The sequence below is a fragment of the Elephas maximus genome, chromosome 23, assembly GCF_024166365.1.
Source record: "Elephas maximus indicus isolate mEleMax1 chromosome 23, mEleMax1 primary haplotype, whole genome shotgun sequence".
Classification (NCBI taxonomy): Eukaryota; Metazoa; Chordata; class Mammalia; order Proboscidea; family Elephantidae; genus Elephas; species Elephas maximus.
In genome coordinates this window covers 33,300,910-33,323,967 of record NC_064841.1, presented here as the reverse complement: position 1 = coordinate 33,323,967, position 23,058 = coordinate 33,300,910, and positions in this window count along the sequence as shown.

Sequence of the window (23,058 nt, the reverse complement as noted above, 5' to 3'; positions counted from 1 at the left end):
ACCACAATGCTCAAGGCAGACATTCTTTACTAGTTCAGCTAAACCGTTGTTTGATTTTAAGAAGACCCCAGGGGACATTTTTGTCTTAAGACTTAAGGTTTAAAGATAATCTCAGGGCAATAATTTCAGGGGTTCGTCTAGCCTCCATGGCTCCAGGAAATCCATGAGAATTTGAAATTCTGTTCTACATTTTCTCCTTTTTGATCAGTATTCTTCTATACAGTCTTCGAGCAAAATGTTCAGTAATGGTAGCGGGGCATGGTCTAGTTCTTCTGGTCTCATGGCAAAGGAGGCAGTTGTTCACGGAGGCAATTAACCACACATTTCATTTCCTCCTTCTTTTCCTGACTCTGTTTCTTCCTCTGTAGCTCCAGGCAAATACAGACCAATTGTCACGCCTTGGATGACCAGTTGCAAGCTTTTATGACCCCAGGCACTATGCAATGAATTAGGAGGTAGAACAGAAGCACCAAACATACCATTAGGTCAATTAACTGGGGAGTCCCATAAAACCATGACCCTAGACCTCCAAACTAAGGAACCAAATCCCGTGAGGTGTTTGAGCCTACATAAGCTTGAATATGTTTCTTATAGACAGCACATATCTATATTTTTAACCCAATTTCATATTCCTGTTTCATGATAGAGAAATATGGTTTATTTCTATTTAATTTGTTTAAATCAATATTTTGCTTTTATTATCTTTACTATTTATTATTTTTTCCTCTCCTTGCCTTTTTGCTGATCATATTAAGCTTTTCGCTAGACTTGCTGAATTTCTCTTCTATTCTCTCTCCCTCACTTTTAAATTAGTGTTCTTTTATGATTCTCCATGCCTCTAAATATTGCCTTCCTATTCTAAGAGTGGAAACCCTGATGGCAAAGTGGTTAAGTGCTATGGCTGCTAACCAAAAGATTGGCAATTTGAATTCACCAGGCGCTGCTTGTAAACCCTACAGGGCAGTTCTGCTCTGTCCTCTAGGGTTGCTATGGGTTGGAATCGACTTGGCAGCAACGGGTTTGGGTTTTTTGTTTTTTATTCTAATAGTTGTATTAGAATCTATGTATCTCTATAGTTGTTGTTGTAACATATAAAAGTTAACCAGTAACTGTAATTACCAAAGTATTTTATTTGCACCTCACTTCCTGCCCCCTTGAAGATGAAAGGCATTCCCATTTGCCCCTGGTCCTCCATCCTGAGCAAAATTCTCACCCTTCCCCACAAACAATACTTGGTTTTTCTGCAATTGCTTCCCATTCTTAGTATGTCATATCCTGGTTAACTTTATTGAGACAGTATTTTCTTCTGTTTAAGAATAAGTATTTAACACTTAAATATATTCCAGTCATTTGATCTTATGCATTTATTTTATCTCTATAATTTAAAATCCATGGCATCTCATGGTTCAGTCTTAGGAAATCCATCACTATGATTCATTAAGTAAACAAATTGAAGGTAGAACATGGATGTTGTCTTTTATGCTTTTGGTTTTAGTAATATCCTTTCACATTCATAATCTAGATACTAAGATAAGCAAGATTTTATCCACCAAGACTTCTCCTCATTGCTCTTCCAAGCTGAAAATCATTGCTGCCATTCTAGTCAACTGCTAAATTACCATGAAATATTATGATGCTTTTTTCTGCTAAGATAACCTACAACTCACACAGTGATGCTCACATTCCTTTTGGGAATTCAGCAACCTAGCAGATTCTGCATCACGGAATCCTATAAAGTTTGGGCTTGCAGATATGTCCAGGTTCTACGCGGAAGCTTACATTAAATACTTCACTAATACTATACTTTCTTGGAATTCACATTTTCTTTGTTGAATGTATAATTATGAAATCTTTAAGAAATAGCTGAATCATTATTTCTGGATAGCCTTCTGCCTGTTAAAGCAGGGAACTATGAAATAGTCTAAGGAAAGCAGTGGGAGAGTTGCTTCCATTATATTCAATAGCCCATATCTGTTCAAATCACGTATGAAAGGATGTGAACAAATGCAATTTAAAATTGAATTTTGCTGAAGTGGCTGGAAAACTTCCCCTGGATATCTTAAATGTATAAACCGACAATTGATGAAAGCCAAGAGTTCAGTCCTGCATAGGCTACAGGGTTACAGCAGCTTTGTGAATATTCCTCCTTCTCTCTTTTCTCACTTTCCCAAACTTCTACGAAGAGGTTTATTAGGAGGAATAAAAAGAGATACATTTTAGTGATGCTGAAGGTATGTGGAAACACTCCCTCCACTAAAGTTGAGGATGCAAATTGTTACAGACTTTCTGAAAAATAATTAGAATGATTTTTGAAAAGTGCATATGCTTTTTGAAACCAAATTTCTTCAAACTTTATCTTAAGTAAATATTTGGGCAATTGTGCAAAAATACATGTAAAAATAGGATTACTCATTGTTCTTAATAGAAAAAAAAATTGAAAAGATTCCATAAGGATACATTAAGAGTGGCCTTGTTAAATAATTTTTTCACATCCATACATCCAGTTGTTTAAAATGGCCACTTAGGTCTGTATATGCTGACATTGAATAATGTCTATAATATACTAATTGAAAAAGTATAAACATGTACAGAAATATTTCTATGTCTAAACCAAAAATGTGTACGTCTACATATGAATACCTGTGTTTTTATGCAAATAACGCGTGCCTTCTATGTTTGCTTGCCAACTGCTCCCTCCCCCCACAAGGCATTTTCACAAGTGCTACTATGCCAATTTTTTTTTTTTTACATGTTGCTGTTGGCAAACAAATGAAGAAGGCACAGGTTATTCACATAAAAATATGATTCATGGGAAAAATCTGGAAGGATATAGTCTAAAACCTTATTGGTGGTGTTTATTCGCAGGAGTGGAAATACGTTGGCCATATTCATTAGGCTCTATTTACAGATGGCTGCCAGCTGTTCTTCCTCTTTCTTCTTAACTTCTCCTCCCTCAGCATTTCCTCCTTCTCTTCTTCCCCCCTGAATTAGGCTGTCCTGTTATTCATCTGGTATGAACAAAATATTTATATTTCAATAAAACAGAGAAGGGATAGAGAATAAACATGGAAAAGATGAGAGAGGTTTTTCTCTTGGTTTCTAAAAATGTGGATATTGTCACCTAATTTTCTCAAACAAAAGAGGGAAAGTAAAGAAAGCAAAAAACACTGACTGTATTGAATGATAAAGTATTAACTGTATTCCCATTTGAAGCAGCAACAAGACAGCAATGTCTGCCATCACTACTACTATGCAACACTTTTTGGTAAAATTGCGCATTACTTTTATAATTAAAAATAAAACCCAGTAACCTTTTTAAGGTGACAAATTGCAATAAATCAAGATTTTATATTAATATAGTCAAATTTTTTAATACATTTCATCGCTAAAATACTCAAAAAGTAATACAGTATAAATGAAAAATTATGCAATAGTAACCTTGTATTTAATTGTTGTTAGATGCCTTCAAGTGAGTTTTGACTCGTAGACAATCCTAAGTACAACAGAATGAAATGTTGCCTGGTCCTGCACCATCCTCACAATCATTGCTATGTTTGAACCCATAGTCCTATCCACTGTATCAATCCATCTCATTGAGGGTCTTTCTCTTTTTTGCTGACCCTTTGCTTTACCAAGCATGATGTCCTTCTCTAGCAGTTGGTCTGTCCTGATGACATGTCCAAGGTAAGTGAGACAAAGTCTTGCCATCCTTGCTTCTAAGGAGCATTCTGGCTGCACTTCCTTTAAGACATATTTGTTCTCCTGGTAGCCCATGGTATATTCAGTATTCTTCCCCAAAATCAGTTCGAGCGGGTCAGTTCTTCTGGGATCTTCCCTTTCTTATTGTCCAGTTTTTGTGTGAATCTGAGCAACTGAAAAGGCACACCTTAGTCATCAAAGTGGAATCTTTGTTTTTTAACACTTTAAAGAGGTCTTTTGCAGCAGAATTTGTCCAATGCGGTATGTAGTTTGATTTCTTGACTGCTGCTTCCATAAACTTTGATTGTGGATCCAAGAAGAATGAACTCTATGAGACCAGCAATTTCTTTGCTGTTCATCATGATATTGTTGATTAGTCCAATTGTAAGGATTTTCATTTTATTTTCAGATGTAACCCATACTGAAGGCTCTAGTCTTTGATCTTCACCAGTAAGTGCTTCAAATTCACTTCACTTTCAGCAAGCAAATTTGTGTCATCTGCATATCTAAATAAGTCTTCCTCCAATCCTGATGCCTCGTTCTTCTTAATATAGTCAGATTTCTCATATTATTTGTTCAGATGTAGATTAAATAAGTAAGGTGAAAGAATACAACACTGCTACACACCTATTACAATTTTAAACCACAAATTATCCCCTTGTTCTGTTCAAACAACTACCTCTTGATTCATGTACAGACAGGGGTGGATTAGCCAGTAGGCGAGGTAAGCATGGCGCTTACTTACCAGAGCATCTTGTAATGAACAATTCCACACGTTATTGCCGTGAAAAGGAATATGTTACAGCAGACTGGGGCAGTTGATAGTAAAGATTTTTTAGAGCAACTATTCATTCAAAACACGATAAACAGTTGCAGTATTCTCTTGTCCAAATACTTTTCCTGCTAAATCATGTCTTCACAGATTTAGGAGGCAAAAAATTTTTTTTTTTTTTTTTTATTTTAGACCTTGGATTACTCGACATTGAAGATAATTCTAATTACAATGAAACTTATTATATACACTATTATGAAGGCAATTTTCATTTTGTTCTGAATTTTAAACCAAAACCCAAACCCGCTGCAATCCAGTAGATTCCAAGTCATGACGACACCATGTGTTACAGAAGAGAACTGTTCCATGGGGTTTTCTTGGTTAAAATCTTTAGGCCAGTAGATCTTCAGGTCTTTTTCCACAATTCTTCTGGGTGAGTTTGAAGAGTCAATCCTTTTGAAAAATCCATATGGTGCTAATAATGAGCATATTAGCTAAGAGTTATGTTGTTAAAGTCTCTCCATGTTTCCATTTAGTCATATCAGAGATTGATACAATGATAATTCCTAATTGATAGGGATTGTGAGAATAAAATAACACAGCTAAATGCACTTAGAATCAAACCTGGCAAAATAAACCTTAGTTAAGTATTTTTATCATAATTTTCCTTTATTATAATTGATTGATAAATATTTTATTTTCTGTGAAAGTAACCTTGAGCCTTCCTAGACTTCCACCTAAGTAACTAGGTACTCAGCCCTGCCCTTGGGGCACGGAGTTCCCATTCTGCAATCCCATAGACAATGGTCTTTATAAAATGTCTTAAAGCTGAAAAGCAAAACAAAACACTTCAAAAAATACTCCTCAGCAAAGACACAGCTGTGATAAACTATCCTCTTGAAAAGGGTTGGCCAGCAAGAGCAAATTCCTGAATGTTCTGTCTGCTTGCCTGGTGACTCACTACTGCTGACATGAAAATAGGTCTAGCAAATTTACTTCCATTCTCACTGACTCACTTTTCACACTTCACCACAGAGCCTAGAAAAATACTTCAAAATTATTTTAACAGGCAGTTCTTATTAAAAGTGCTACATGCATCATAATATTTCATTATCAGAGATTTCTGCCCCTTTTTTAACTCAAAATTCAGTATAAGTGATCCAGTAAAGGATTATTTTTCAATAATAGACTATGGAGTGATCTGTTGCATCTCCTTTACACTAGCACATATATTTTATTTTGGGGCATGGAAGGGTTACACAGTAAACCTCCTGGGCCTGCAAGCCAAGGAGAGCCTAATGGTGTTACATATGAAATGTCGTAGCATTCTCATTTCTGTTCAATGAGGGAATAAGAAGGCTACTCTTCCAGACAAACTAAATAGCCCATCATGGGGACACAGGAGACAATGGGCAAAATCCTAGAGGCAGCCGGCAAGAGAAAGGCAGTGCAGTGAGAGAGAGCTTGAAGGAACTGCAGCATCACGCAAACGGAGAAAAGACATTCCCTGTTAGTAAAGCTCTTAACCCTATGCATTTTTTACAGAACTTAGTATTTTTTACAGAACATACAGGGGGTGAAACAGCTTAGCAGTACACAGATGCCTTCTTAGCAGGTAAGTGGGAGACAATTCTCATTTTGAAGGCAACGGGGTAGGAAAGTCACATCCCTGAATGGTGCCCACAGAACAGAAGGCACAACAGAACTTGGGGAGTACATGGAAGAAGAGGAAACAAGCCTGTGATGAACAAAGGCTGTTATATTCACCGGTTGTATCTGGCAAATTGTTTTTTACTAATTCTTTAGTGAGGAGATACTCGTGCATAGGTACATGCTTATATTACTTATATTAAAAAATAAGTATCATTCTCATACTGTATTGTGAGTTCAGTCATTCTTAGAAAATGTTCTTGTCTTCATTGCACTTAACCTTAACCTTCAAATATCTTATTTACTTATAGTGTGTACTCCCTGGTCACCTCTCTCCTGCACAACAATATAATTACATGAGAGCAGGGGCCTTGTGTGTCACGTTCACTACAGTATACCAGGATCCAGAACAGTGCCTGGCACAGAGCAGGCACTCAATAAACGTTCACACTACAACATGTGCCAAGCACTGTTTTAAGTCCTCTAATCCTCACATCGGAAACCCTGGTGGCGTAGTGGTTAAGTGCTACAGCTGCTAACCAAAGGGCTGGCAGTTTGAATCTGCCAGGCACTCCTTGGAAACTCTATGGGGCAGTTCTCCTCTGTCCGATAGGGTCACTATGAGTTAGAATTGACTTGATGGCACTGGTTTTGGTTTTGATCTGGAATCCTCTCATCAACTGTATGATTTAGAGGTGATTATTATCCCCATTTTACAGATGAGGAAACTGAGTAACAGGGAAATTAAATAATTTGGCCAAGGTTACCCACTAGTAAGTGTCAGAGTCAGGATTTGAACTCAGGTAGTCAGCTCTCGCACTCACACTCTAGCAACTACTACTTCTAGTGCTTAAGTATGGGTCCATATGTGTATATATTTGTTGCACAAGTAAATAAAAACATTTCTTCCTGGGGGCATGATACATTGAATTATAACTAAAGTTTTACAAATGTAATTCAAACTTCTTCTGACCATAGACAAAGTAATGGCCCATTATATCATCACACACCTTGTGCTGCATCAGTATTTTTGCAGCCTCAATTACACTGACTTTTTTTATTATCATGATTTTACAAAACTTTAAAAAAAAATTTTTTTTTTACAGCTGGAAAAGTGCCATATTCATGAAGAATTGTACCTTGTGTATACGTTAGACACTCATGCATTTTTATGTGTAATTATAACATTTTTTTATGAAGCTAGATAACCCCAGCTTTGTGATTCCACATATTTTATGACTAGTTCATATTGTAATATTTATGACTTAATTCAGTTATTTTCTTTAAAATAGAATTTTGAAAGGACTTCAATGGATTGTGGAGAAAACATAACTAAATGATTAAAATTGGGAGTACCTGAGAAAATCCATTTAATTTGTACATCTTGAACATAAATCTCTTGAAAAGAGATGTATTTTCCTTCCTTGTCAAGTCATACAAAGTCACACTACCATTGAAACTGGTTGAAAATTTTCAAATTCAGACAGTTTTGTTGAAGTGTCCCTAAATTTTCTGGGCTTACTAACCAGGTATAGAACAGTCACAGTTTAAAATGATCTAATCATTGTATTGTATAGAGGATCACGTAATCATGCAGCCAGGTACCCCTAGTTGTGGCAGGTAGCAGCACTGCCCTTCCTAGAATGCAACCCTCTAGGGACTGGACAGCCTCACAGCACTGCTGGAAAAAACATTAAATTGGATTCTAAATTTCTTTCCAGTTCTAAAGTGTTATGGTGATCTGAGAAGCCCACAAACTTGGAATAGAGCAGGCAACATACCAACTCATGGTGACCCCATGTGTGCCACAGAAGAATCGTGCTCCATAGAGTTTTCAGTGGCTGATTTTCCAGAACTAGATCAGTGGCTGATTTTCCAGAACTAGATCACCAGGCATTTCTTCTGGGGTGCCTCTGGGTGAATACATACCTCTAAACTTTTGGTTAGCAGCCAAGCTGTTAACCATTTTCACCACCTAGGGACTCCTGTAGGCAACATAGCTTATACTTACAGTAATTGTGATAGTTAAGGTTGTGTGTTAACTTGGTTGGGCCATGATTCTCAGTGGTTTGGCAGTTATGATGTAGTTTGGCAGTCATATAATGATGTGATCACCTCCATGATGAGCTTTGATATGATGTGATCACCTCCATGATGGGATCTGCTATGAGTAGCAAATCAGTTGAAAGGGAGTTTTCTTGGCAGTGTGGCCTGCATCCAATATAGATGGACTTTCTGGTAAGGCTCACAGGCTTTTGCTCATTCTGGATCCTGCAGCTGGCTCCTGTCACCTGACCTCTGGTTCTTGGGACTTGAGCTAGCAGATTATCTGCCATCTTGCCTGCCAATCTTGGGCTTCATCAGTCTCTGCAGCCTGTGAGCCAGAGCCCTGCTGTCTGACCTGCAGATCTTGGATTTGTCAGTCCCTACAGCTATGTCAGTTGGTAGAAGCCTTCAGCGTGACCCATAGACTTGGGACTTCCAGCCTGTACAACTGCCTGAGCCATTTCCTTGATATAAATATCTGTCTATATACTTATACGCTTTACTGGTTTTGCTTCTGTAGAGAACCCAGCCTAAGACAGTAACATATGTTGAACTCACTGATAAACTTCTTTTGCTGTTCACCTAAAGCAAATAGGTTCTACAGCCAAATTCATAGATTTGTGAATGGACTTTGATACACATTGAAAATATTTAACTCAGTGTTCATATTTCTACCTGATATGAGCAAATAGTATAATTGGTAAAGAACTCAATCTTAGGAATTTAATTAGCATGCCCTGGATCCTGTCACTCACTAGCTGGGTGGCCTTTGTCCAATTAGTTAACCTCTCTAAGCCTCAGTTTCCTCATGTGTAAAATGAGAAAGAAAATAATAACTCGTAGGGTTGTTATTAGGGTCAAATAAATTATGCATATGCCCTACCTGACATGTAATAAGGGCCCATTAAAAGTTCATTAGTAGAAATATCAGTAGTAGCTACAATATTTAGAGAGCCATCAGTTCTGTTTTCCAAGAATTCTGGCATTGAGCATTATGCTGTTTTTCAGCTGCATTACTATATACAATTGTGTAACTTCCATCTCTAAAACTATTCAAATAGTGAACTATGGGAAGATAAATTTAAGTCAAACAAGTTTGGTGATTTGAACTGGGTGGAAACCTCTCAGGTGGATAAAACTAAAATGGACTTTGCTTTTTCACATAGATTTTGGTCATGAGAAACAGATGAAGTGGTATCTCTCAAAAGAAAGGTCAGTCTGGCAGTAAGCAAACTTTAGGAACAGCTTATTGATGGGAGTTGGCAATTAACTTTTCCACTGTGTGGAAGAGACTCTCAGAGCCCATCCAAAACTGGTGGAGAAAAACGGAGAAGAAGCTGTCACCATTCACCACTTGCGCTTGAATACCCTTTTATTGAAAAATGGAGTTACAGGAACAGGGAGAAAGGAAAAAACACAAAAAACACCATTTTATTCCCCTCTTTGATATTAAATTACAGAGAAACATACCAACTGAAATAATCCAAAATTGGGCTCCCATGGTGGTATCACTAGTTCTAAGGTTCTAAATGGAAACAGGGCTGGAAGTCTAGCCAGCTCCTGCCACTAACAACAAGATGCAAGCCAACAGCAATGCAAACACGTAGACCCTGCAACAGTGACCTCCAAGGTGGATACTGAAGGGTTTAGTATAAAGTTGAATGAGCCAAGAGAATTCATATTTGAGCAAATATTGACAAACAATAAACTGGGACAAGTACCACTTGTTCCTAGGGATTACACTTGTCTAGCATTCAAATTAGATATTCATCATATAAACAAAAAGAACAATAAGACATTCTATTTTGTGCATTTTCTAAATTTCAGGCATAGCGTTGTCCACTTCATTACTTTTCATCTTGTTTAATACTCACAACCTTATTGGGTAGGTGGAATTATTAGCCTCATTTCACAGACAAAGCAACCAAAGCTTAGGGAGATTCATTAGTCTGCCCAAGTTCACAGAGCTGGTGATTGACAGAAATGGAATGTGACCCCATTTTATGCCAGATGAGGTGTATCATTTTACGATGACGTTTCATTTTATTTTATTTTGTTATTCTTGAAATATATGTTCGTTGTAAGAAAAAAAGCAGAAAACACAGATAAGTAAAATAAATATGACTTCATATTGAAAATGCTTAATTTGCTTGTTTGTTTTAAAAACCAACTCAGCAACTGAACACTTTTGCGTACCTTCTCTTTCTTCTGGAAGGTTAACTTCTTGGGGACTTTCTTTTATTTCCCCACTGTTCCTAGGATAGTTCTGTGCACATAATAGACAAACATCGTGAACCAAATAAATCCAAGTAAAAGCTGCTTATTGGGACTACCAAGCTAGCACAGAAACATTTGGTAGTCTCTCTTCCTGATTGCAGTCACGTTGTCCCCAGAGTTGGGTGCTATACTGGTCCAGCCAGTAGAATCTTCTGAAAAGAGTGACATAGCAACAACACAAGAGCCAAAAGAAAATTTGGTTTACACTGAACATCATGGGAGTGCTTGCTTCATAATTTTCTCTCTTAAAACATCTTTGAGCAGTAACTTATTCACAGATAAGAAAAACTTTTTTATTTTTTTTTTTTCTCTTTGAATACTGTACTTGGTTTTGGGGAAAATAGGCAAGGTAAAAGAAAGAAAGAACAAAGAGAATACAGCTGACAAAGTGCAAAATTTATGAAACTTGGAAAGTTTAGGTTAGGGAATTGTACTTTTTAAGTAGATTCTTACTTAAGAAATAATGAGAAAGGAGAAGGAAAAGATGGAAGTGCCCGAATAAGATTCCTGACCAGCTGTCTCTTTTGATTCATATATTTTTATCATGTATTTGAACTATAATACTTATTTATTAGGAATAAAAAAGCTTTTAGTCATAAAAATTATGCAAGATTCCTTTTAACCTTGTTCTTTCCTTCCCATTTATGATGGAGAGGTATTCCTTTACATGCCCAGAAGAGGTCTTTGTTCTCTTGGGATGTTGCCTCTCTCCTACTCCAAAACATGGCTCTTAAGGGGGTTGCCAATCACATTATCCCACCTCCAGGGTGAGACATGGTGCCAGACTGGTGCCCACCATGTACATATTCCCACCTTTCTGGCCGTGGTTATTGGCCAAGGAGTCGATGTGTTGCCAACGACAATCATTACTTCCATGGAATTTTTCTAACAGTCACTGGCAGGAATTAGCTGTTCCTTGCTGGTTGCAAGTCTATATGTATATAAGCCCAGAGCTGCAATCACAAACAGTCAGAGGTATGTGTGTATGAAATAGAGCGAGAGAGAAAGATACTTTTGATAGCGTTTGAGATCCTGAACCCACAATCTCTGAGCCCAAACCCACTTTCCAAGGTTTAGTTGCAGGAGCAAATAAATTGCCCTTTTGCAGAGCTAGTTCAAGTTGGATTTTTGTCATTTAATCTGGAGTCTTGACTAATAACCAAAACCCTGGGTGTTAAGTAAACAAAATCTGTGAGACATCTATTTTCTAGCTTCTACTTCTCTTTACATCTGTCTTGAAAGAATATTTGCATAGGAAATGCTGAAGTCTCTTTGGCAAGCACATAATAACTATAATGACTCAACAAAGTTTATTACATGTATCTTTGAGGGCAGGCATTGTGCTAAACACTGAAAATGCTAAGTTGGTTCAGGCAAGGAAGTGCCCCATCTCTGTGGCAAATGCGCACGTAAAAGCCAGTTACTAAAGAACTGTGAAAAAAGTGCTTTGATAGAGACCTGTGCAAAGTGTTGTGGGGAGTGAAGGAGCATGCAAAGTGCTCCAAAGGAAAGCTCGAAGTTTAAGTATGCCTTGAAGAGTCGCAGGATTTTGCCAAGCAGAGAAGAAAGGAAACAGCAGTATGGACAGAGGAAATAGCATGTTTCAAGGACATGGAAGTATGAAAATGCATTCCAAGTGTGGGGAATAACAAAATCTTTAATATGATCACAGCATAATTGCAACTGGTAATGGTGAGAGATTAGACTAAACAATTAGTTGAGACCTGTTAGGTGTCATGAGTAGATTTGGCTCATAGTGACCACATGTGACAGAGTAGAACTGCCCCATGAGATTTTTCTAGGCTGTAATCTTTATGGAAGGATAGTGGTGCAGTGGTTAAGCTCTTGACTGCTAATGGAAAGGTGTGCTGTTGAAACCCACCAGCCGCTTCTCAGGAGATAGATGTGGCAATGTGCTTCCGTAAAGATTACAGCCTTGGAAACCCTATAGGGCAGTTCTACTCTGTCCTACAGGGTCGCTATGAGTCAGAATGGACTCAATAGCAGTGACTTTTATCTTAAAGGAAGCATATTCCCAGGTCTTTTCTCTGGAGAAGCAGAGATGAATGACATGATCAGATTTATTTAAGCCTGTACACAATAATCGACTCGACGGCCCTGGGTACACAATGAACACCTATGTACCTTCACCCAGAGTCAACAGTTATCAGCTCATGAATGAAGTTGGGCAATTTTTCATACTGTTAAGAGCAAGTTATGTTTCTTTTTCTATGACTTTTCTGCAGTTCAGCCCATTTATAGTAAAAACTCCATTTTATTATAGAGCTCTTGGACTTCTTTTTCTCAATTTTTAGAAACTGTATCAGGTTTTTTGTTTTTTGGGGGGTATTAGGTATGATAACCTTTGGTAGTACCCTTTGGAAATATGTGTTCCCAGTTTTTTCATTTGTATTTTTACTTTATTTACAGCATATTTTTTACCGGGAAAAGTTAAAAAAAAAATTGCAAAATAAAATTTATCAGTCTTTTATTTTTGAGTCATATTTAGGAATATTTCTCCACTCACAGATTATAGAGAAATTCACAAGTGCTTTTTCTAATATATGCATGGTTCCTTTTCTTGCCTTAATTTAAATATCTGACCCGTTGGATATTTACTCTGGTTTATGGTGTAAGAAGTGAATCCAATTTTGTCTTTCTCCATATGATTACCCAGTTTTCACAACCAAAACCAGAAAACCAAACCCACTGCGGTCAAGTCAATTCTGACTCATAGCGACCCTGTAAGACAGAGTAGAACTGCCCCTTAGAGTTTCCAAGGAGCGCCTGGTGGATTCCAACTGCCGACCTTTTGGTTAGCAATTAACCACTATGCCACCAGGGTTTCCAGTTTTCACATTTTTTTAAAAGTCCATTTTTACTCAGTGATTTGAGATGCCACCTGTATGGCAAACTAAATTTCCATATGCAATTTCTTCTATTTCTGAATTTTCTATTTCTTTTTCCCCTTTGGTTTTTCTGCTTACTTATGTATAATATCATGTGTTTGAATTATAGAGGTTTTAGAGTACGTAAAAAAAAAAATCTTATATGGCTTCTCTCACCACCAATATTCAGAGTTTATCTGGTTATTCCTGCTTGTTATTTTTATTCCAAATGAGCTATGTAATCAACTTGTTTAGTCCTAAAAAAATAAAAAAGACTAATGATATTTAATTAGGATTGAGTTAAATTTCTAAATTAACTTAGGGAGAACTCACTTCTTTATGATACTGATTTCTTTCTTTCCTAGAGTATTGCCTTTCCATTCATTCATCTGTCTGTTGTACTGTGCTGACTTGCATGTTGCAATGATGCTGGAAGTAATGTCGCTGGTATTTCAAATACCAACAGAGTCACCCATGGTGGATGGTTTTCAGCTGTCCAGACTAAGAAGAAAGGCCTGGCAATTTACTCCTGAAAATTAAAAACCTTTTGCCATCAAATCAATTAAGAACTCAACTGCTAATTAAAAGGTTGGCATTTCGAATCCACTAGCCACTCCTTGGAGACCCTATGGGGCAATTCTACTCTGTCCTACAGTGTTACCATGAGTTCTGAAAATTAGCCAATGAAAACCTTATGGTTCACAACATGAGGCTGTCCAACTCAATTGCTGGGCATGTCATCAAAAGGGGTCAATTGCTGGAGGAGAGAACATGTTTGGCAAAGTAGAGGGGCACCAAGAGCAAGGGAAACACTTGGTGAGATGGATTGGCACAATAGTTGCAATGATAAAGATCATGAGGATGATGAGGACTGGGCAACATTTTATCCTGTTCTACATAAGGTTGTCATGAGTCAAAGTCAACTCAACAGCAGCTATCTATCTTCCATTCATTCAAGCCTAGTTTTGTATCTTCAAAGTACTTTATAGTTTTGCTCAGAAAAGTATTGGATATTTCTTGTTATATTGATGTCAAGGTATTTTTTCTCTATGGTCTGTTTTCTACCACAAATGGGATCTTATCCTCAATTATACAGCCTGCTTATATGTGCCTGTGAGTGGCATTGATTTTTATAACCTCATTTTATAACTTTCTACTTTATCATAATCTATTGCTATTTGTCATATTTTTCCATGGATTCTTTTCCAGATATATAATCACCCTTAATAAATAAATGTAGTGTTGCCTCTTTGTTTCCTATTTTTATTCCAGCAATTTCTTTCTCATGTCTGGTTCCATTGGTTAATTACTACAATATAATGCTACATGTTACATATATAGTAGGTACCTTTGCTTTCTTCCTTACGTTAGAGGAGAAAAATTACATTAAATATTAAACATTAAAGTCTCCCCCAGCTTTTGTGCTTGTTGTGTTGTTGTTAGGTGCCCTCAAGACGGTTTCAACTCATAGTGACCCTAGAACACCACACTCCCCAGTCCTGTGCCATCCTTGCAATTGTTGTTATGCTTGAGCCCATTGTTGCAGCCACTGAGTCAATCCATCTCATTGAGGGTCTTCGTCTTTTTCACTGACACTCTACTCTATCTAGCATGATGTCCTTCTCCAGGGACTGGCCCCTCCTGAAAACATGTACAAAGTACAAGAGACAAAGTCTCCCCATCCTCAATTCTAAGGAGCACTCTGGCTGTACTTTCTCCAAGACAGATTTGTTTGTTTTTCTGGCAGTCCATAGTTTATTCAATATTCCTTACCAACACCATAATTCAAAGAATCAATTCTTCCGTGGTCTGTTTTAATCATTGTCCAGCTTTCACATGAGTATGAGGCAATAGAAAACACCATGGCTTGAGTCAGGCACACCTTAGTCCTTAAAGTTATGTCCCTGTTTTTTAATACTTTAAAGAGATCTTTTGCAGCAGATTTGCCTAACGCAATGCATTGCTTGATTTCTTAACTTCTGCTTCCATGGGATTTGATTATGGATCTAAGTAAAATGAAATCTTTGACAACTTCGATCTTTTCTCTGTTTATCATGATATTGATTATTGGTCCAGTTGTGTTTTCTTTATTTTGAGGTGCAATCCATACTGAAGGCTGTGGTCTTTGATTTTCATCAGTAAGTGCTTCAAGTTCTTTTCACTTTTTTGTTTAAGTAAATATCTTTTAACATTGTAAGGAAGTTTATTGAGTATATATTTTTAAAAATTTAAAAATTATTTTGGTTTTGTTATTAAGAATATAGACAGCAAAACATACACCAATTCAACCATTTCTACATGCACAATTCAGTGACATTGATTACATTCTTACCTTCCTTTTCCGAGTTGTACTCCCCATTAACATAAACTCACTGCCCCCTAAGGTTCCTATTTAATCTTTCAAGTTGCTGTTATCACTTTGATCCCATACAGATAGTTCTTAAAAGAGCATAATGCTCAAGGCAGGTCTTTTTTTACTAGTTAGGCTAAACTATTGTTTGGTTTTAAGATGATTTCGGGGATATTTTTGTTTTAGGTTTTAAAGGTTATCTCAGGGCAGTAGTTTCAGGGGTTCATCTATCCCCCATGGCTCCAGAAAGTCTGGAGTACCTGAGAATTTGAAATTCTGCTCTTCATTTTTCACCTTTTGATGAGGATTCTTCTATAGAATCTTTGATCATAATGTTCAGTGGTGGTAGCCTTTCACCATCCAGGTCCTCTGGTCTCATGGCAAAGGAGGCAGTTGTTCAGAGACGCAATTAGCCACACATTCCATATCCTCCTCTTATTCCTGACTCTCCTTCTTCCTCTGTTGCTCCAGGCAAATGGAAAACAATTGTCATGCTTTGGGTGGCCACTTGCAAGCTTTTAAGACCCCAGGCACTGGACAACAAACTAGGAGGCAGAACAGAAGCACTAAACATGTTATCAGGCCAATTAACTGTAATATTTGGTAAAAACAGGACCCTAAACCTCCAATCCAAGGAACCAAATCTAGTGAGATTTTTAGTTGTACATAAACAGTCTCAGTGGCTACTTTTTTTTTTGGTCGTAATTATATCTATCACACAACTTTTGCCAATTCAATTTTTTACAGGTGTACAACTTATTGACATCAATTACAATAATTGGCTTTTCAATCCTACCCTTAATCAATGCTATTTTTCATCACCTTTAATCTCCCTTTCCCCTTCCCTCCTGTGCCTGGTAACCACTAACAAACTTGGTCTCTACACATTTGCCATTTCTTGTCTTTTTATGTAAATGAGGTCATACAATATTTGGCCTTTTGTAATTGACTTATTTCACTCAGCATAATGTCTTCAAGCTCCAGCCATATCGTAGCATGTATCAAGATTTTGTTTCTTCTACTGGCTGCATAGTACTTCATTGTATGTCTGTACCACATCTTGTTTATCTATTCATCTGTTTATGGGCATTTAAGATGTTTCCACCTTTCAGCTATTGTGAATAGTGCTGCAATGAACATTGGTGTACAATTCTCTGAGTCTCTGCTTTCAAGTCTTCTAGATATAAACCTAGGAGTGGGATTGCTGGGTCATATGGTAGTTCTATGGTAGTTCTATGTTTAGTTTTTTGATGAACTGCCACATTGTTTTCCACAATAGCTGTACCATTTTGCATTCCCACCAACAATGGGTAAGGGTTCCAATTTCACCACACCCTTGACAACATTTGTTATTTTATTTTTTAATTTTAGGCATCCTAGTGGGAGTGAAATTGTATTTCATTGTGATTTTGGTTTGCATCTCTCTGATGGCTAATGATGTTGAGCATCTTTTCATGTGTTTGGTGGCCATTTGAACATCCTCTTTGGTGAAGTGTCTATGCAAGCCCTTTGGCAATTTGAGTATTTTTTAACATTAATGTGTGTTGAATTTTGTCAAATACATTTACTGTACCTATGGAAATGACATATGATTTTTCTTTTTTATTAGTATAATAAATTATAATAATGGATTTCCTAATATTGGATCACCCTTGAACTCAGAATAAAACCAACTTGGCCATGAAGCTTTTTTTTTTTTTTTTTTAAGGTGCTGTTGGATAATTTTGGCTAATATTTTAAGATTTAGATTGGTGTTTTAAAGAGAGAATTTTGGCAAATTTTGACAGATGTAGTGGAAGGAGGAGAGATTAAAGGATAATTCTAAAAATCTAGGTGAGGAATAGCTGAGGAGACAAACTAAGGTAGGAGTTACTTGTAATTTCTCTGTTTCATGCCAGTATGTCATGTACCATTAAGCTATAAGACCATCGCCATTCCTCAAGTTCCCATTGTAGTTGTTAACATAGTCACTCAATGAATGAATAAATACAATAATGAATGAATAAATAGGGATTAACTGGAGGAAATAAATCCAGGGTATATTTACCAAGTAGATGTCAACAGGAGATAGGGACTAAAGAAATGTGAGAGATTAAGGAGATGAAATTAGGTGATATTGTTGCTATTAATTTAGGCAATTTAAGAGAGAGAACCCAGGTATGGGCAAGTTTCTGGGTGGCACAAATAGTTAAACACTTGACTTCTAGCTGAAGAGCGAGCAGTTTGAACTTACCCAAAAGCTCCTCAGAAGACAGGCCTGGTGATCTGTTTACAAAAGATCACAACCTTGGAAACCATAGTAGTTCTACTCTGCACATATGGGGTCACTACGAATTGGAATAGACTTAATGACAACTAAGAACAACAAGAAGTAAGAGTTCATCAGGAAGACTAATCACTACAAAAGGATATCATGTTTGGTAAAGTGAAAATGAAGGAATCCTTCAACAAGATAGATTGTCACAACAGCCACAACTGCGGACTCAAGCATACTGATAATCATGAATATGGCACAGAACTGGGCAACACTTAGTTCTGTTATCAGGGCACCATAAGTCAGAGATGACTCGATGGCAGGTAACAACAACAACAAGTAAGATATTGAGTGTGAATTTGGATATATCATCTTGAGGTTTCTGTAAGACATTTGAGTGGAGATATCCAATAAGTGTAGCTCTATTTTCTAAGAAAGAGAACTAGATGGAATATTAATTGAGTTCAACTTTTTGCTAGATACTGTGCTAAGTGCATTACACTGTTTCAATTTAATCTAATGACAAGATTACCACAATCTGCTGCCATCAAGTTAATTCTGACTCATAGGGAACCCAAGTGCTTCACAGTAGAAATGCACTCCGTAAGACTTTCTTGGCTGCAATCTTATGTAAGCAGATCACCAGGCCTTTCTTCTGTGGCACCACTGGGTGGATTTGAACTGCTGACCTTTCAGTTATCAGCCAAAAGCAAACTAAGATTCATTGAGGTTAAGTAATTTACCAAGATCTCCTAATCATTGAGTGGTGGAATCGGGATTTGAACACTAGCTGTCTAAAGCCAAAGCCTAAGTATCACCACTATGCAATACTGCCTCGTAGAACTGGGGGAGCAACCAGTACATCCATCGTAGCTGAAACATGAAACAAAAATAAAGAGGGATAAGAAAAAAGCTAAGAGCAAAAGAATTCTAGAAGCAGGCAGGAGATGGATGAGGAACTCAGGAAAAAGACTGAGAAGGCAGAGAGAAGGGAGGTAAACCAAGGAGAGTGTGTGTCATGGAGCCATGAAGGAGGGTCTCAGGAGTGGTGGAGAACTCTAGTAGAGAATTGGCTTATTTTCAGACTCTGAATCTTTTTTTTTTATTTTTGTTGTGCTTTAAGTGAAAGTTTACAAATCAAGTCAGTCTCTCACACAAAAATTTATACAGACCTTGCTTTCTCCCTGATGAGACAGCACACTCCTTCCCTCCACTCTCTTTTTCGTGTCCATTTGGCCAGCTTCTGATCCCCTCTGCCCCCTCATTCCCCTCCAGACAGGAGATGCCAACATAGTCTCATGTGTCTACTTCATGCAAGAAGCTCACTCTTCACCAGTATCATTTTCTATCCCATTGTCCAGTCCAATTCCTGTCTGAAGAGTTGGCTTTGGGAATGGTTCCTGTCTTGGGCTAACAGAAGGTCTAGGGATCATGACCACCAGGGTCCTTCTAGTCTCAGCCAACTATTTAGTCTGGTCTTTTTACGAGAATTTGGGGTCTACATCCCACTGCTCTCGTGCTCCCTCAGGGGTTCTCCATTGTGTTCCCTGTCAGGGCAGTCATCGGTTGTAGCCGGGCACCATCTAGTTCTCCCGGTCTCAGGCTGGTGTAGTCTCTGGTTTGGCCCTTCCTGTCTCTTGGGCTCATAATTACCTTGTGTCTTTGGTGTTCTTCATTCTCCTTTGCTCCAGGTGAGTTGAGACCAATTGATGCATTTTAGATGGCTGCTTGCTAGCATTTAAGACCCTAGATGCCACTCTCCAAAGTGGGATGAGAATGTTTTCTTAATAGATTTTATTACGCCAATTGACTTAGATGTCCCCTGAAACCATGGTCCTCAAACTCCTGCCCCTGCTACACTAGGCTTCAAAGCGTTCAGTTTATTCAGGAAACTTCTTTGGTTTTGGTTTAGTCCAGTTGTGCTGACCTCGCCTGTACTATGTGTTGTCTTTCCCTTCACATAAAATAATTCTTATCTACTATCTTATTAATGAAAATCTTTCTCCCACCCTCCCGCAGTCCCTCCCACTTCTCATAACCATCAAAGAATATTTTCTTCTTTATTTAAACTATTTCTCCAGTTCTTATAATAGTGGTTTTATACAATATTTGTCCTTTTGCAACTGACTAATTTCACTCAGCATAATGCCCTCCAGATTCCTCCATGTTATGAAATGTTTCACAGATTCTCTGGTAAGATTTATTCCTTAGTATTTTATCTTCTTGGGGTTACAGTAAATGGTATTGATTTGATGATTTCCTCTTCGATGTTCTTTTCTGTTGGTGTAGAGGAATCCAACTGATCTTTGTATGTTGATCTTATATCCTGATACTCTGCTGAACTCTTCTATTAGTTTCAGTAGTTTTCTTGAGGGTTCTTTAGGGTTTTCTGTGGATAAGATCATGTCATCTGCAAATAGAGATTCTTTTACTTCCTCCTTACCAATCTGGATGCCCTTTATTTCTTTGTCTAGCTTAATTGCCCTGGCTAGGACTTCTAGCACAATGTTGAATAAGAGCGGTGATAAAGGGCATCCTTGTCTGGTTCCCGATCTCAAGGGGAATGCTTTCAGACTCCCTCCATTTATGATGATGTTGGCTATTGGCTTTGTATAAATGCCCTTTATTATGTTGAGGAATTTTCCTTCTATTCCTATTTTGCTGAGACTTTTTATCATGAATGGTGTTGAACTTTGTCAAAGGCCTTTTCTGCATCAATTAATAAAATCATGTGATTCTTTTGTTTTATTTATATGATGGATGACATTAATTGTTTTTCTAGTGTTGAACCATTCCTGCATACCTGGTATGAATCCCACTAGGTCATTGTGAATTATTTTTTTGATATGTTGTTGAATTCTATTGGCTAGAATTTTGTGGAGAATTTTTGCATCTAAGTTCGTGAGGGATATAGATCTGTCATTTTCTCTTTTTTTTTTTTTTGTAGTGTCTTTACCCGGTTTTGGTATCAGGGATATACTGGCTTCATAGAATGAGTTTGGTAGTATCCCGTTGTTTTCTATGCTCTGAAATACCTTTAGTAGTAGCGGTGTTAACTCTTCTCTGAAAGTTTGGTAGAATTCTGCTATGAAGCTGTCCAGGCCAGGGCTTTTTTTTTTTTGTTGGGAGTTTTTTGATTTCCTTTTCAATCTCTTCTTTTATTATGGGTCTGTTCAGTTGTTCTACCTCTGTTTGTGTTAGTTTAGGTAGGTAGTGTGTTTCTAGGAATTCATCCATTTCTTCCAGGTTTTCAAGTTTGTTGAGTACAATTTTTCATAGTAATCTGATATGATTCTTTTAATTTCAGTTGGGTCTTTTATAATATCGCCCCTCTCATTTCTTATTTGGGTTATTTCTTTCTCTCCTGTTTTTCTAAATTTTCAAAGAACCAGCTTTTTTGGTCTTGTTAATTCTTTCAATTGTTTTCCTGTTTTCTATTTCATTTAGTTCTGCTCTAATTTTTATTATTGCTTTCTTCGGGTGCCTGACAGTTTCGTTTGTTGCTCTCTTTCTATTTGTTCAGGTTGTAGGGCTAACTCTTCGATTTTGGCCCTTTCTTCTTTTTGGATATGTGCATTTATCGATATAAATTGGCCTCTGAGCACTATTTTCGCTGTGTCCCAAAGGTTCTGATAGGAAGTGTTTTCATTCTCATTGGATTTTATAAATTTCTTTATTCCATCCTTAATATCTTCTTTAACCCAGTCTTTTTTGAGCAGGGTACTATTCAGTTTCCAAGTGTTTAATTCCTTTTCCCTGCCTTTTCTGTTATTGATTTCTACTTTTATGACCTTATGGTCAGAGAAGATGCTTCGTGATATTTCAAAGTTTTAGATTCTGCTAAGGCTTGCTTTATGACCTAATATGTGGTCTCTGCTAGAGAATGGTCCATGTGCACTAGAAAAGGAAGTATATTTGGCTGCTGTTGGGTGGAGAGTTCTGTATATGTCTGTGAGGTCAAGTTGGTTGAATGTGGCATTTAGATCTTCCATGTCTTTATTGAGCTTCTTTCTGGATGTCCTGTCCTTCACCAAAAGTGGTGTGTTGAAGTCTCCTACTATAATTGTGGAGCTGTCTATCTCACTTTTCAATTCTGTTAGACTTTGTTTTATGTATCTTGCAGCCCTGTCATTGGGTGCATAAATATTTAATATGGTTATATCTTCTTGGTATATTGTCCCTTTAATCATTATATAGTGTCCTTCCTGTTCCTTTGTGGTGAATTTAACTTTAAAGTCTATTTAGTTAGAAATTAATATTGCCACTCCTGCTTTTTTTTGATTGCTGTTTGCTTGATATATTTTTTTCTATCCTTTGAGTTTTAGTTTGTGTCTCTAAGTCTAAGGTGTGTGTCTTGTAGGCAGCATATAGACAGATCGTGTTTTTTAATCCATTCTGCCACTCTCTATCTCTTTATTGGTGCATGTAGTCCATTTACATTCAGCATAATTATGGATAGGTATGAATTTAGTGCCATCATTTTGATGTCTTTTTTTGTGTGTTGTTGGCAGTTTCTTTTTCACACTTAATTTTTTGTGCTGAGTGGTTATCTTCATATATTGTCTTTTCCTCTTATTCATTGTTGTTGATTTTGTTTCTGCTGTCTGTATTTTTTTCTCGTATTTTATTTTGATGTGTGGGATAGTTTCTCTCCTTTGTGGTTACCTTAATATTTACCCCTATTTTTCTAAATTTAAATCTAACTCTTCTTCTTTGTATTGCCTTGTCTTCCTCTCCATATGAAAGATCTATGACTACATTTCTTAGTCCCTTTTTATTGTTTTAATGTTGTCTTCTTTTACATAATAACATTGCTGTTTCCCTGTTTTTTTTTTTTTAATCTTGATTTATTTTTGTGATTTCTGTCTGAATTGACATCTGATCGCTCTCTCCAGTGTTCTAGTCTTGGGTTGATACCTGATATTATTGGTTTTCTAACCAAGAACTTCCTTTAGTATGTCTTGTAGTTTTGGTTTTGTTTTTACGAATTCCCTGAACTTCTCTTTATCTAGAAATATCTTAATTTCACCTTCATATTTGAGAGACAGTTTTGTTGGATATATGATTCTTGGCTGGCAATTTTTTCCTTCAGTTCTTTATATAAGTCATCCCATTGCCTTCT